General features: G+C 36.0%; 1 pseudogene; it reads left to right on the forward strand.

Annotated features, from left to right (window-relative positions):
- Positions 1-15260: 15260 nt before the first annotated feature.
- LOC141401759 (ATP synthase F(0) complex subunit k, mitochondrial pseudogene) lies at positions 15261-15628 on the forward strand (annotated as a pseudogene).
- Positions 15629-16709: the final 1081 nt, after the last annotated feature.

A 16709-nucleotide genomic window follows, 5' to 3' on the forward strand; every position in this document is an offset into this window, starting at 1 on the left:
TCGACGATATTAACATTGTATGTCGAACACTGAAAGAAGTATCAGATATATTTGAAAAGTCTAAAAAGAAAATGTAAAAGTAGGTTTGACAGTAAATGTGACAAGAGGAAGAATATTTTATCGACGTGAAAGACAATCCGTATACTCGGACACACTTTAGAAGTTCAAATACAATATTTGAGGTATCTTCCTGAAGATTAATATTAATATCAAATTAAATTATCCAGAACATAGAACTCCAATTGAGTTTTGTGTCGTAGCAGGTGAAAACTATTCATTACTAGCGGACCCGAGGAACTTCGTCTCGCTTTTAAGGAATAAAATTGCATACAAAAACTAAATTTTCGATTTTCCAATTTTCCGACTTTTCCAGAGAGATTTTCCAAAATTTTCTTCCGTAAAGACCTTCTCCTCGAAAATACGAATAACTGACAAAAATTTTACAGAAATCGGCCTAGCCGTTCTCATTTTATGAATTACTATAAATTTTTTACACCATTTTTTATATATATAGATTTCCTTATAGGGCATCCTAAGTTCGACACAATTTCTCTTATTACCTCTCAGATGTAAAAAAGAAATTCTCTTTTAACTAAACCTATTCACGGTGGCCACCAACAAACATAAACTGAATAACATTAGTTTAGGACTTTTTGAATTAATTTAAAACTTATACATTTTGGACAACTATTCTCCTCGCCGTAGCAAAGTCAACCTAAACTAAAGTCAAGTAAATAACTTTCTCTTACCCAGGCAAAAGATGGGCGAGGAGTGGTGCTTATGTAGCAGTCATTGAATTGGTAATAAGACGAATGCCGTTAGTTCGTTTCATTTCATTCCAGTTAGCCAAGGTTCTGGATAGGTTGTGTTTTCAAGTGAATTACCTCCCAGCTATCAGTCGTTTGTTACAGATGGATGTGTGTGTATGAATTGTAGCCAAAGAACTTTACGCTAAAAGTTTCTTTTTTATTTTATTCAAGTGGTGCAACAGACAACTCAGAGAACAGAACATTATTTCATAATAAATATGTTTGTCTTGAAGATTTCATGCTAGGCTATATTTTCCTCCAAGGCCCCATGGAAGTCTTCATATTCACAGGTCCATCACTCACACACATAAAGGAGAATACATTCATTATGTGGTTGTTGTAAACTTGAATTTTTAAAGTAAAGTTTCGGTTTCCACTTGCAATAACCAGTTTTATTTTTCTTCTTCTTGGCCAGAGTATGTCCAGTCATTCCAGTTTTTGAGTTATAATACAAACATTGGTTTTAGGCAGTTTTGTGGCATCTACAAAATTGCAAAAAAATAACAAACTTTTTTGCAACATCCACCCACACATAAACAATGAAGCAACTGTCCAGAAATCATAAAATATATTTTTGAAATAGTGGGTGTTGCTTTCACTTTACCTGTTGTTGCAACTTTGATTCTGGGACTGTATGTGTTTGTCTCCATTTTTTTATTTGCTTTCTGCTGCAAGAAAGTTCAAAGTTTCACAAACAAAAGTTTATGATTTTATTTCTATTTCATGTTTTCCGCCCTTTCCTCAATTCAAGTAGATGCTATTCAACTTAAAGACTAATTTAATTCGATTATGCACAAATAATTTTGAAAATTTAAAAAATATGTGTTATTTGAATATCGAACAGAGTTGCGAAATACTCAGGAGTTCTTGGATTTAAAATAGACTCAAATGTTAAAAGTTGCAAATATTCAGATTGGCAATTAAAATTTTTCTAAACATCTTGGCTATGGAACAGCACTTCGGATTCTCATAGAACTGCGATCCGAGAGGAGCTCTTCACTTCACTTCTTTCGAATTTTGTGTGGGAGGTACCTGAAGGATTGAACCGATTTAGCCTACATTCGAACCCGATATATACCTGGAAGGAATAATACGATGTGCAAAGTTCAGACCAAATCGATTGATCCCTACGAGAGTTATCGCTCACACCATTTTACAGAATAATGTTTTACTTTTGTGGCGAGGTACCCGAAGATGTCGCAAAATACACTGCACTTAAGGCAGTTAATTTTGATTGCCTCACAATATAAATCCCCAAAGTTTTTTCATATAAATGAGTTCAAACTGTCCCGGTTAACTACTTTTCTATAAGTACCCAATTCGAATATTTGCCTGTCAAATATTTTCCCCAAAAGGAACATATAATAATATTTTTATCGGTTTAGTACCCGCACTGGTGTATTTCTGAGATAATCAATTTCAATGACTTCCTGATGAAGTTGTCCATTGATATGTTATGGTGTTGGGCTCACAGATGACTAAATGTCTTATTGGTTAAACAGTATAATTTCTATATTTTTAGACTTGAAATGAACTATTCTAATATACACCATTTTGTTTTTTTGACGATTATATTCTAGTCATTTTTGTAAGTTGAGATCAGAACTACTCGCAAATTAGCTATGTGGGATTTTCGAAACTGCCTTTTCCGCATAACTGCCTCAATTTTTTGGAATTTAATAAGAGGTAGTTAACCGGGGTGCAGTGTAGTACGAAGTGCAAAATTTGATTCGAATTGGTTCATCCGTTCGAGAGTTATCGTGCGCACCAGCCAGACAGACAGGCAGACGGGACACATTTAAACCGACTACAAATTGTCTGAAACGAATTTCGAACAAACATACATGGGGTATAAACCATTATTTCAATTAGACACATTTTGGTCGTATCGAAGATAGCATAAAGGCTGAGGGTATAGACACTTCATACCATCAAGAGTATCGTGCTGCCAATGAAGAAAAAATGCGACAAATATGGTTTCGAAATCTAGTAGGATGCATCCAGACAAAAAAGAGGAGAAGCATATTTTACCAATTGGCAATAATCCGAGTTTTGCATAAGCAACATAATCGACTGTAATAATACATTTTGGGTTGCTGCGGTACCACATTGATAAGAAAGATAGTACAATTTGATGCAACTAGTAAAATAAATTTTAAATATTTCCAAATCAATGCCGGACATCATCCCCAAAATCACTTTGGGATTTATGTCCGGGCACCTATTTCTGCATGTACATATAAACATTTTCCTATAGTCATCTATGATCTTTGAGACCCTAATAATATTTTTCACATTGGTTGCACTTGAGTTTGCTTTCACCCCATCGTACGTCTTAGATAAGTACATAATTAAAAAATTAATAGTGTTTTATTTATATATGCACTTTCTTGAAATATTTTGCGGATTCTGAAACTACAACGTTCAAAGATGAGAAAAATAAAAAAAATCTCCGAAGCGCTTTTTAAATAAATCGCGGTCAAAGTTCACATTTTTAGGGTTTTTAGGTTTTTTTATTCCTAGTTTTTACCATTTTTGAGATATAGAAGTTCATGTCACATCTTTTAGGTTTTTTGTTACGTTTTCACAATTTGCTCAACATGGAACTAGAGAAAATGTTATATGTAGGGACATTTCACTGACTGAATCGTCTCCTTATAAAACAACGTCATGACTGCAATTTCTCAACTTAAACTTATATATCTCAAAAATGGTACAACCTAGGAAAAATTACGAAAGCCAATCTTGTAGAGAATTTGCACACCTATAAGATTTTCTCTAGTCCCATTTTGAGCAAATTGTGAAAACGTTACAAAAAAACCTAAAAGATGTGACATGAACTTCTATATCTCAAAAATGGTAAAAACTAGGAATAAATCCATCCTGTACAACCATTTTTCTTTAGCTCCATTTCGATAGGACTTGCGATTTCCAAGACAAATCGCGAAAACCTAAAGTAAACCTAAAAATGTGAACTTTGACCGCGATGTAAGCGGTATTTATTTAAAGTTAGATAAGGCGCACAGTGCATGTCATTGTTTTATAATTAGGTGATACATCCAGTGCATTGTCCCAATTTAAACTTCTATATCTCAAAAAGGTAAACCTTGGAAAAAGTTATAAAGGTCAATCTTTTCACTGCTACAGTATTTTTTTGGTGCCATTTCGATCGGACTCTCGGTTTCCAAGCAAAATCGTAAAAACCTAAAAAACCCTTAAAATGCGAGCTTTGATTGTTTGTTGCGATTGTTTGTTTTTTATTTTCCTCATATATGAACATTTGTAACGTGGTTTTCTCGTCGGCTGGAGTAAGTTCAGTCGCGACCCTAGTCTCCATACGGACCCACTAAACCTTACGAAATGAAAGACCAGTATTCTCCCTTTCCTGGGGACTAAATCGGGGATTTATTGCTTAAATACTAATTTACAATATACATGTGTTTAAATGATACGATACGAATGAATTCAATGTGTATATATTTGGATTAATAGTTGGCGTAAGGATTATGCAGACTCGCTGGGGTTTGGCAGCTGAGAAGTTCGTGTTGAATTAGCGGCTTCTTCTTCGAGGGAAACGGAGTTGTTAGTGTTCGGGTGTGAATGATCGGGAAGACTATGAATTCGGTGTTCGGGTGCAGATGATCGGGTAGACGATGAATTCAGTGTTAGGCTATAGATGATCGGGGATACGATATATTTGGTGTTCGGCTGCAGATGATCGGGGATACGATGTATTCGGTGTTCGGCTGTAGATGATCGGGAAGACGATGCGTTCGGCGATCGGCTGTTGATGTTCGGTGTTCGGCTGCAGATGTTCGTGAACACTATAGGATAGGATATTAGGTTAGTGTTATGGTCTAATTTCTACCATGCGCTATTGGTTTCTACCTACGAAACAGCCGACACGAATGTCCTGTGGAACTGCTGACCCGAAGGCCCTGTGGAACAGCCGACACGAATGTCCGTGGAACTGCTGACCTGAAGGTCTAGTGGAACAACTGACCCGAAGGACCTGTGGAAATCCTGACCCGAAGGGCAACAACTGACTCGAAAGACCTGTGTATGTATTAGTCACCAAACATAATGGGTAGCCCTCAAAAAGTATTCCCAACGCTTAATCAACGTAGTGTAAGTTGGCGGATTTAGAACAGTCTTTTATTCCAACCCGTGTAGCTAACTCCCTGCAGTAGTAAGCTCCTCGTCAACAATTAACTTTGAAATATTAGGAGTCCTTGCTTTGTGCGTCCACAAAACAGGAATCAACAAATCTTCTTCTATCGATCCAACCTGTAGTGGAATTCTGTAACTAATTTTTCGAGTTACCGACAAATATCGGTAAAATTAAAACGCAAAATTATGAATGAAACGTTTTACTTTTAGTTGACAGCACTCTTACAAAAATTTCGTTAATTACTGAAATTATAAGTATTTTTTATTAATTTTCTCGTTTAGAGTTAAGCTTGATGATCGGAAATTATTTGCCAGTGAAAAAGGAAAGCCAAGGACTCGAACCCACATAGTCACCAAAATTGCGTTACCTGGTTTCATTGGTGGTAAAGCAAATCTTCGGACGTATCGACTATGTAATGGCTTCTCTGTCCTAGATCTTATCGTTTTTCAAATCCAAATGTGTTTTGAACATTTACGCGGATACTTGGCCACAGAAATGTATTTTCTTCACGACAAACGCTTTTTTTGCGCTGCCTTTGAATTTATGAGTTTTAATAAAAAATCATTAAAAATGATCTTCGCCCTTACAGGCAAAAATTTCAAAAAATAAAAAACAGGCTGAGCACGACTGGGATTTGAACCCACGTCCTTGAAAACATATCAAAAAATGTTGCCACGGCGTGTTAGCGTTCAAAGCCAAAACTCATAACTTCAAAGGCAGCGCAAAAAAAAGCGTTTGTCGTGAAGAAAATACATTTCTGTGGCCAAGTATCCGCGTAAATGTTCAAAACACATTTGCATTTGAAAAACGATAAGTTCTAGGATAGAGAAGCCATTACATAGTCGATACGTCCGAAGATTTGCTTTACCATCAATGAAACCAGGTAACGTAATTTTGGTGACTACGTGGGTTCGAGTCCTTGGCTTTCCTTTTTCACTTGCAAATAATTTCCGATCATCAAGCTTAACTCTAAACGAGAAAATTAATAAAAAATCATTAAAAATGATCTTCGCCCTTACAGGCAAAATTTCAAAAAATATAAGTATTTTAATTTTACAGATTTTTGTCGGTAACTCGAAAAATGAGTTACAGAGAAGAATTGTTGATTCTTGTTTTGTGGACACACAAAGCAGGGACTCATATATACTTTGGGGTCTGCAAAAATGGAATCGATAATTCCTCTTTTTAAAATGATGTGGTTCTTACCTGATGAATCAGAGTGTACTGTCAAAATAACGGAAACATATATTTGGTATCTTTAAAGGTTTAGTCACAATTTCTCAATATCTCACAAACTTTCTAAAAACTTAACACATTTACATTTTAAACTGTCTAAACGTTTTCACTACCACGAGTGTTTCCTAACTTATTTTACTAAATTGAAATTTAATTTTGTCAAAATTTATAAACTTCAATGCCATTCAATAGTGCAAAAACCAACAAAATAAATTAAACAGTACAAACATTCACAAGAATGGTAAACGTTTGTTAAAATGTTCCAATTATAATGGCACACTCAAACCCATATCGGACGATAGGCGTAGCTCCAGAGTTTATACTGAAAACATTTGTTATAACTAGAAGAATAAGAAGAAGAACAACAACAATTATACTGGGTGCAATTAAGACTATCATTAGCTGTTCTTTATAGCAAAACACATCATCATTAAAAAGTAAAGCCCTTTTCATGACTGCTGTGGCTGTGGTTATTGTTGTTGCCCTCCTTACCCCCTAATTTTATCAAGACATTGCTTATTTGCTATGCGGAGGGGTTTTCATTGCTTTTTATGATTTTGACATTTTTAAATGCCAACAAATTAAGACATCTTCTACTGCTTCAACATTGCCATCAACATAGCCTAAAACAACAACAACAACACCAGTAGCAGCACTAATATCTTGAACACCACCAATGCCATCATTCCCAACACATTTTTAATAATTTCAACAAGAACATTAACGACTGGCAATGAAGGCGTTAGCCTAACTTTGCAACAGTGGTTTTATTGATGCAGGTAATGTATGCATCAGAAAATTTGGCAATATCAAATATATTTAAACTCTTGTCAAATTTCTTTAAGACTACTTACCGAGGAAAGTGGAGTTGTTTGGTTAACAAAACAAAAATTACTAGTTCTTGCAGTTCATTGTTTTGCATCTCCAAGGTCTCATAACTTATCACAAGCAACCTACTTTGGTGGTTAAACAAAACACCCTCTTCACCACTGTGACTCTCATCATTGAAAGCTGATAGAGACAAGGAGGCGAATGAGTAATGTTAATTACCCTCTGAATTAAAAGAAATATGAAAATTTTTGTTTTTGAATTTTATAGGATTTTTATGGTGAACAAGAGTCTGAACAATTCTCTTATTATACATACATACATATATCTGTTTGTACATTTGTTTGTTTGTATGTTATGTGCGTTAGTATTAAAAAGTAATTTGCAGTTAAAAAGTCTTTATTGGTGTGGGTTGACTTGATAATTATACACGAACAAAATGTCAGTGGTACCAAAAGAGGCTCACAACTTTGTTTATTTGCTTGCCACAAATATTACCGCCTTCCTGTGGCAACAACAACAGCAACTACCAAATGGAAATGGAATACCAAAGAGCTTCTCCAATGTCTTAAATATTTTCAGCAGGTTGCCAATGTTAAATTGTTTATAAATGAACATTAAGTGAAGACTGAGATTTTCTCCGATACATCTTCAATTTCCTTTCGGAGGTGTAGGCAAAGATTAAGTTTCACACTTGCTGCGAATTAGAGTGCCACGGCATTCACATTCTTCGCATTGTCTCAGCCATTAAGTGAGTACTTGAGAGTCATTGGGGAAGAACTTAATATGAGATAATGATATTTGATTATTGTTTACCTAAATAATTTTAATGGTTTTATGGCGGTTTGCCAAATATAATCGTAAATTATGCGTTAGGATTTCACAAAGCTCGAGAATAAATCAGCATGGATAGGTGAGTTTATTAAAATGTTTTATGTTTGGAATTTAGAGGTGTTCTATTTAAAGTTCTGTGATGATAGCTCTAATTTTTCAAAACAATATTATTGATGTGTATCTATTTTCTATCTATTTAATATCCGTTGAAATTAGTGGGGTAACCAAACCTTGCTAAAAATGGATATGAACAAAGAAAGAAAAGAAAGAAGCGGAATATAAAGAAGATAGTTTTTTATTAGACATCTTGCGGAACTGTTGTCCAATGCTGACAGAAAAATGTTAAATTCGAACTGATTCGATTGAAAATCTTCAACATTTTTGAAATCGAGAGGTATGCCATATCTTTGACCCATGTTGAACATTATTGGTAAGAAAATGTGGCTAAAACTACCCACAATATGAGTAAAGAATATCCAAACTTGACTTGTATATAAATAAAATACAATATAAACAAGTAAAAAGTAACAGTCGGCTTTGCCGACAGAGATATACCCTCAGCCTGTATGAACTGAAACGTCCATCTTCTGACAATGTCGAATCTACAGATTACGAATTTTGTAGCCCCTTTGGAAATTTGCCGACATAAAATATATTTGGTTTGAAGCTCAAATGTGTTGCGGAGGATGTACTTGAAGAATTGGACCGACAGAGTCCATTTTGGAAGTAGATCTTATTTTGGGATTCATTCCTTTTGATAGATTTTGTGCCCACCAGTGACTAAGTGGTTTTGCGCCACGATGTCAGGAAGCATGGATTTGCGCTTAAACAGGACCACAACAAATAGCATAGGTATAATTTTCCAAAGGTTCTTCGAACCGATCCTAAACTGCGCTAAACAAAAATATTGATCTTTTATGGGGGAGGTACCCTAAGGAGAAGACCGATTTCTGAAGGTTTGGGACTGTTGCTACGTCCAGCAGATATAGCACGTACTATTTTAGTGACATGCCTAACTTTTGGGGCTTGGGCGAGGTACCGGAAGTTACGCACCGACCGTGCCAATCTTTAATCTTAACCATAGTTTGGACTAAATATTATGAAGCCCCAAATTTTGGACGGAATCGGCTGATCCATATGAGAGTTATCGTACTCATTTTACAGTTTTCCGGCGATTTCCTCTGAAATTTGGCTCAAAATATCGGTAACTCCCTTGGCAAACTTACGGAAAATGGGGAGGTACAATTCTATGCGGGCTATATCGAAACATGGACCAATATTGGCGATTTTCTGGGGGGAGAAGTTTCGTAGTCTCAAAGAAGACAAAATACCAAATTTCAGTTATTTTGGTATGATAATACAGCTGCACAAGATCGAAACTCTGGAGGTAGCCTCCTATGGGGGATGTATCCAAACGTGGACTTATACAAACAATTTTTGGTACAAATGCTTTTTAGCCTCTTTTCGATGAGTTACAAATGGAATGAAAAATTTAATAGCTATTTATTTCTCCACAAATTGTGAAAAGTTACGTATTTTTCAAAATGGGACAAGATGTTCGTCTTTATTGGTACGCCACGTCCACACCTTCTCATATTTAGACCCAATTTGTTGGTTTCCTTAGTTTCAATATGATTACTATCGAATTCCATATTGAAATTAAGAATCGGTGATGACCAAAATTGGAGGGTTTGGAAAGGAAAGTCGATTTCGGAACCATTGTGCTACGGTCACAATGTATAATAGCTGGTGCGCACGACAACTTTCAAACCGAAAACTGTGTTTTGCCCACTCTTTGCATATCACAATCTTTGTTTTGACGAAATCCCATTTCAAAAAATTTGGAGTCGGTTTTGCCTGTCTTTTGGCACTACTACTACTTACTTAGTTGGCCCATTACAGAACATTTGTTCCATAGACCGAACTAAGAAAAGATCTCCATTCCTCTCTCTTTTCGCTTGACTTTTTTGGAATACCGCGCCTTTTCATTTCTTCATCCACTTGTATGCTCCATCGAAGCTTAGGCCTGCCGATTCTGCGTGCACCACTATGTGGCAAGTATTCATACGCCTTTTTAGCGGGTTCATCATCGCTCATTCTTATGATATAGCCAACGCAATCGTTGCATCTCGATACGTTTAACTTTATTCATGTCTTTGTATAGCTTATATAGCTCGTGGTTCATACGACGTCGATATTCATAGTCAACACAAATCGGCCCATAGATCTTTCAAAGAATTTTTCCTCTCAAACACACCAAGCACTGCCTTATCTGTTTGCGCAAGTACCCATGCTTCGGAGCCATACATTAGCACGGGTAGTATCAGCGTTTTGTATAGTGTTATTTTTGTTTGACGAGATGTGGCTTTGTTTTTAAATTGCTTACTTAGACCATAGTAGCATCTGTTGGCCAATACAATTCTTCTTTTATTTCACAACTGATGTTGTTTGTTGTGTTTATAGCAGTGCCGAGGTAAACGAAGTCTTTAACTACCTCAAAATTGTAGGTACCAACTTCCACAGTTGGTCCGAGCTCTATGGACGCTTTCCGCGTCGACGCCATCAATTTGGTCTTTTCGCCGTTTACCGTCGGACCCACTTTAACAGATTCTGCTTCGACCTTCCTAAAAGTATCAGTTACTTCCTTTACTGATCGTCCCATGATGTCTATGTCATCAGCATAAGCAAGTAACATGTGGCTATTGGTGTAGATTGTGCCATTTCTTTTGACATTTGCATCTCGTATTACCTTTTCCAGCAAAATGTTGAATAGGTCACACGAAAGGCTGTCTCCTTGTCTGAAACCTCTTTTGGTACAAAATTCTTCGGAGAGGTTCTTTCCAATTTTAACTGAGGACCTAGTATCAGTTAAAGTCATCTTACAAAGCCGGATGAGCTTTGCGGGGATACCAAATTCAGACATTGAATGGAATACCTTTGATCGGAGGGGACTGTCGAATGCTGGTTTATAATCGACAAAAAGGTGATATGTGTCGATCTTCATCTCTTGGTCTTCTCTAGGATTTGCCGCAGGGTAAATATCTGGTCATAAATATCTTCCTCCCCTATAAAAGTTAAGATTTTTAGCTTACCTTGGTGCACGAGGTAACTCACGAAGAGAATAATCATTTATAACGAAATATCGGTTATAATGACGAAAGCTAAAATTCCAAATTTCTGCGACCCACACAAAACAAATATCGCTTATAACGACATGTCGGTTATGTTTTTGATATATTTATATATTTAGGATAAGCCATTGGTTGATTATATTGTAAAATACATGGGAGGTCTACGGCTATGGTCTAGTGAAAATATAGGTGTCATATGGACTCTCGCATACACGATTTTGCGTGGTCCAAAATAATACAATGATGGGAGCAACTTCAGCTTTGGTGACAATTACGGAACTAACCCTAGAAATTTACATAAATGGCTATATCCTAACTGGTCCAAATTTGACTTTCGTTATATTTTGTCCAAACTTAGTTTAAGTTCGGAGATGCGTTATATCGGTCCACTCCTTCCGGTACCTCCCCCACAAAAGTTCGCAATGTTTGGAAATTTATGCGCACGATAACTTTGAAGTGAGTAACCTACTTTACACATCGTGAAATTTCTACTAGACTTAGATGAGGTTCCAATATGGACCAAATCCGTCTACTCCTTCGGGTAACTCCCACACAAAATTTTGGAAAAGTTCACTTTAGGACCTGCTCTCGAATCGCTTTGATTTTTGTTGTAGCAACTTCGACTCACTGTCGAACATACGACGGTACAAGTTTCATCAAGGGCAAGTCCATACTTCCTGAGAAAATAGCCTGAATGTTGCAAAAAAACCATATGACACCGTATGTAGTGGTTGGTGTGCAAGATAACCCTTAAACGGATCTGCCGACTCGGTCCCACAATTTGGCCTTCGTAATATTTTGTCCGAACTTAGTTTAAGTTCGAAGATAAGCCATATCAGTCTACTCTTTCAGGTGAGAATATTGTATCTAAAAATATCAAAAGAAGCTAAAATACCACCGGTAGTTATGTCCATAAGTTTGTTTGGAGACGATTTTTTATCAGTGAGAAAATCTAGTATCAATTTACAGCTATGGCATCTAGGTCTTATGCTCTTCAAGAAGAATATATACATATCGCTTATATGCTCAAAGAGTATATGAAATCATAAAATACATATCGTATCAAAATTCTAAACGGGTCATTTTTCAACATGGTGAAGTGATGATGATCTTCATATTTTGGTAAAGGCTTAACAATTTTTTTATAAAAAACAAACATTGTCTGCAAAATCCATTATACGGATATAAGAGTATCCTAACTCTTTGATGAAATTATAGATATGAAAATATCCACATATAAAAGAAATTCCTAAGTCCATCTCTATTACAGATCACTTTTCGTTCAAAGTCCCTACTTTAGGGGTTGAAAATTGGTTAAAAGAAATCTTGTCTTTGTGATTTCAAAAAATATATGTTCCGGTAAAACGAGGAATGCATATCAAAGCAGGCCTCAAATCTATCACCCACCCAATGCATTACATTTTCAATTTCAATACACGTTTCGTTGTTTTTATTTGCCATTAAAAAATATTCCTTGATTAAATCAAATGTTTTTGTAAACAAGACATTAACAGAGTTTATCGACAAAATATCAATCGTTAATATCCACCACCATTTTTTATGCTGAAACATTTGCCCTCAACAAAAACCAAATAACAGGCGTGTTATATTCCTGTAAGCTCTCCATGTTTTTTCATAAAGATTTTAAATAACACATTTAACAACATTTTTAACACCTTTAAACAATTTAATATACTAACACACCCACTTATCGGTACTCCATAAATGGGTGTTGCATCTCCGCCGCACCGTCGTCGCCATTACCATAGGCAAGGATAATAAAAACCAGTTGATTATTGAAAAAAGCAAATAAACCGAAAAAATAAAAACATTAACGAGCGTATGTGGCTTTTTTGTTGGGGAATAAGTCTGCACAACAACAAAAAGAATACAGCATCACAAAACATAAACACTTTTTGTTGAGTGCCTTGAAAGTGTCATTGATTAAAATAAATTTGTTTGTAATTCCATCTGCTAGCACATAAAATATTTTATGGCCAACAAAAAAAGTTAAAACCAACACCGGTACGAACACACATTGGTAAGTGTCAACAAACAAGAAGGAGAGAAACGAACAAACAGCGTGACACTTGATTAACCTAATAAATTCTCAAAGTTTTGTTGCGAAATGCGGCTTCTTGTGGCTACAGAAAGACTATAAGCTTAAATATATATCCGCACCCCCCACCTTTATACTTATTCAAACTCTCCTCAGCAGGGCGAAACGCATATGCACAAAAGGTAAGACAATCCACAAACAGCTTACAAAGTTGTCTGCTACTTTTTTGCAATGTTTTGCCTTTGGAATTCGACTACTGTTGCTGACGTTGCTATTGGTGCTGATTTGGGTGGGTTTCACGGTGGCGATGAAGACGATGATCTTAATCGTAAAAATTTATTACATATGCCGCCATAAATATATAGAACAAAAAGAAGAAAAATAACGAAATCCTTCAAATGATATATAAACTGCCTACAGTGGGAAATGATGTAGTGAGGGTGCCCGAATAAAGCTTACTTGTCTTAAGATAAATAAAATGAGCAGAAGAAAGGAATAAAGCGACAAACAAACGTATGCATGTCTGAAGCTAAGTTTAAAGATCTCTTCACAAATAAATAACCTGTGGAAACATTTGCATTTATTCATTCATAATATGTCACTGATCGGTTCCAACAAATATTTTCTGATGAAATCAAATCATAGTGCAGCTCGGCTCTCGTTTTCAATTCAATAATAAGTGACCTCATTCTAATTACCAATTTTCGAAAACACTTCTAGAAAATTGCTACGAAACCACCGCTGTGTGAAATGTGATTTGTACAAACAATAATATTTTTCTTATTTTTTTGTTATTTCGATTTCAGATGCCTTGAACCTAACTTTTAGGTAATATTACATACCAGCTTAATAAACGAGTTTGTTTAAAATCTTTTATTTTAAAAGTTTTTTTTCTTCTTTATTTTATATTTGATTCAAACGTGTGGGCGATTGCAAAACCTCAACCAAGGCTAATGAAAGATTTTCCCGTTACACCACCTCACCAAAAATAAGCGTCTAAGTACATGAGAATATTACCACTGATTCGCTGTTTTCTCACTGTCTTCCTCAGCCCAAAGATAAAGAACATTTGTATTCAACATTCGTCTATAAACAAAATGACGGCAATAATCCGAATGTTGTAAATTTGGTTTTCTCACGTTTGTGTGTTTTAAATACTGCACGAAGCTCACCCACACCGACAACGGATAGATTGTAAAAGCGACAGTATCACTTCGCATCTTCCTGTAAAGGTAAACTTGTCGTAATCAGCCATTGGTGGTAATACCCCCCAAATCTATGTCGTGAAACTCAACAGCACTTATAGTGTCTAACGCCATCCAGTTAGAGGCTGACTGTGTATTATAAGCCTGCAATTTATCCACAAACATATGACAGTCACATACGCCAAGGAATTATTTATTCACAGGCTATTGTTATCCGGCGGTTTTTACAGTGGTGTGGAATGGTTTAAATTTGTTGCGAAAGTTCATTTTTTTATTTCATTTATTTATTTCATTTGGTGTAGAGAACAGAGTTCCTCACAGACTAAGTTTAAATATAATAGCATATTGTATATATAAATTAATATAAATATAATTTTCATATAATTAAAAAAGAAACTGTTTTATAAATTCCATAAAGGACTGCTTTGTTATGTAAAATTCAGTAGGAGACAACCGAAATTCAATAGTACCCTAATAGTAGAACTATTTAATGATTATGAATTAAGTTAAAATTCCGAAGGCATCGACTTGAAACATTAAATTTAATTATTTCATCGATTTATCTGCCAGCAACAAAGCCACCACACTGATGATTGAACAAAATAAATTTCTAGACGTACCTTGTTCACGATTCATCTTTCGTGTGCTACGTTATGCTATTACATGCAGAGTAGCCAATTTTTCCGCTTTTTCCTCTTCGAAAGTACACGGATGTTCAGCTGGTCTTGATTGTTGACAGCCGCTTCAGTCGCAGACCAGTGGTCCATTGTAAGCATCCTGAAAGGTGGTACAAAGGGGTAAGAGAGGGGAGGAGAAGGACAGGAAAAATGTAGGAGGAAAGTAGATATAACAGAGAGGTAGGGAAGAAAGAAGGGGGGTGTTAATTGAACTTGCCGAGTCTAAGATGACCGCCCCATAGCCACTTAAGACCCCTGCACAAAGTTAACAGGGCTGCAGTCTATGTAGGAAAAATAATACAAACACACTTGTATTGTCAAATTTTACCAGAGACAAGAACAAACTACAACCATGGCTGAAGAAAAATTAACTGGTTTGTCAAAATATTTCAATGGCTCGACTACTGCTGGCCGTGCTAATGTTGGCAAAGCCACATACGCCGTCCTTGGGTTGATCATCGTCTACAACATGATGAAGCCCAAGAAGAAGTAAACTATTTAATAGTTTCTTCTATGGAGTGTTTCTTAAAACACCTCCCTTCATTTCTCTGGTTGACAGGTTGACCGTACTTTCGGATGAAGACGAGTAGTAGTTATTTATTTTCTTGCGTGGTTATTAGCACATTTCAGATTCTACTTATATATTCTTTATTAAGAATTTTGTGAACCGACAATTTTCGGTGTGCGCGTTGACGTTAATAAATAATGTTACGGAATTAATGTTTGACTTAGCTTAGTGTAGACGTTGTTTCATTCCCCGATACGATTTGTACCAAATAAAACGTCAATTCGTTTTAGATTACGATTCCACTATGCTTTATTGACTTCACATCAGCTGTTCACACACGACTTCAGTTCACTTGGTCACACTTCACTCAATCCACGATTTACTTCTTTACTGCAGATGATTTTAGTTCGCTGTATAATTTACAACTCACTCGGCCACACGCTACTCTCCCGTGTTTATACTCGCCCACTTATGCATAGTCTTTTTTAATATCCTTCATCTAGGAGGTTCTCCAATGTTCAAATGATATCAAGATGCGCATACAAACTTACTCGTATAAAAATAGACGAGGGAGGTATTAGAAAAGGTTACAATTAATGACGTCACAATGTAGAAGCATAGCCATCAAATAAACAAAATAAATGCGAGAAATATATTACAGCGAACACAATAGCTAGTGAAACATTGTAAATTAAGACTAAGTGATAATTTCATGACTTCAGTAAACTCCATACAGTAGTTGTTGTTGCAAAACTGATACAAATAAACTAAATGCTTAATAAAAAATTACGTTGCAATTCAAATTCTTAAATTAAGAGAAATTCATGTCAATTAAAAAGCCTGTGTCCCAGTCTAGGAAACCGACAACAATTTTTGTTGTCCTCCTACTTACATGTCATAGACTTAATGCTGCCATGACCAGCAATGACCCATACTGTGAGTCTGATATCTGATTTACGTAGTGAGCCAAAGGAAGCAGTTCTACGTCCTGAGATTGCCGGCCATGTATGGTATCGAAATCAATCTTCCCAAATCCTTGTGGGTTTTCCTGCAAATAGCTTACCTACTTTGCTAAGGCTTGACACTGACCTCCCACCGAAGGTTCAAGATTTGGTTCCTAGCGATCAATACTTTGCGCTGATAACATGCTAATAAGGACTGCTTTCATCAAACAACTGCGTGTGGTGAGTGTAATATGCTGCCGGTGTTTGTTGTGATTGTAGCATTTGGTTTAATTTTGTTACTTGTGAC

This window comes from Musca autumnalis, unplaced genomic scaffold (assembly GCF_047663935.1).
Source record: "Musca autumnalis isolate F117 unplaced genomic scaffold, ASM4766393v1 scaffold_4, whole genome shotgun sequence".
In the NCBI taxonomy this organism is placed as follows: domain Eukaryota; kingdom Metazoa; phylum Arthropoda; class Insecta; order Diptera; family Muscidae; genus Musca; species Musca autumnalis.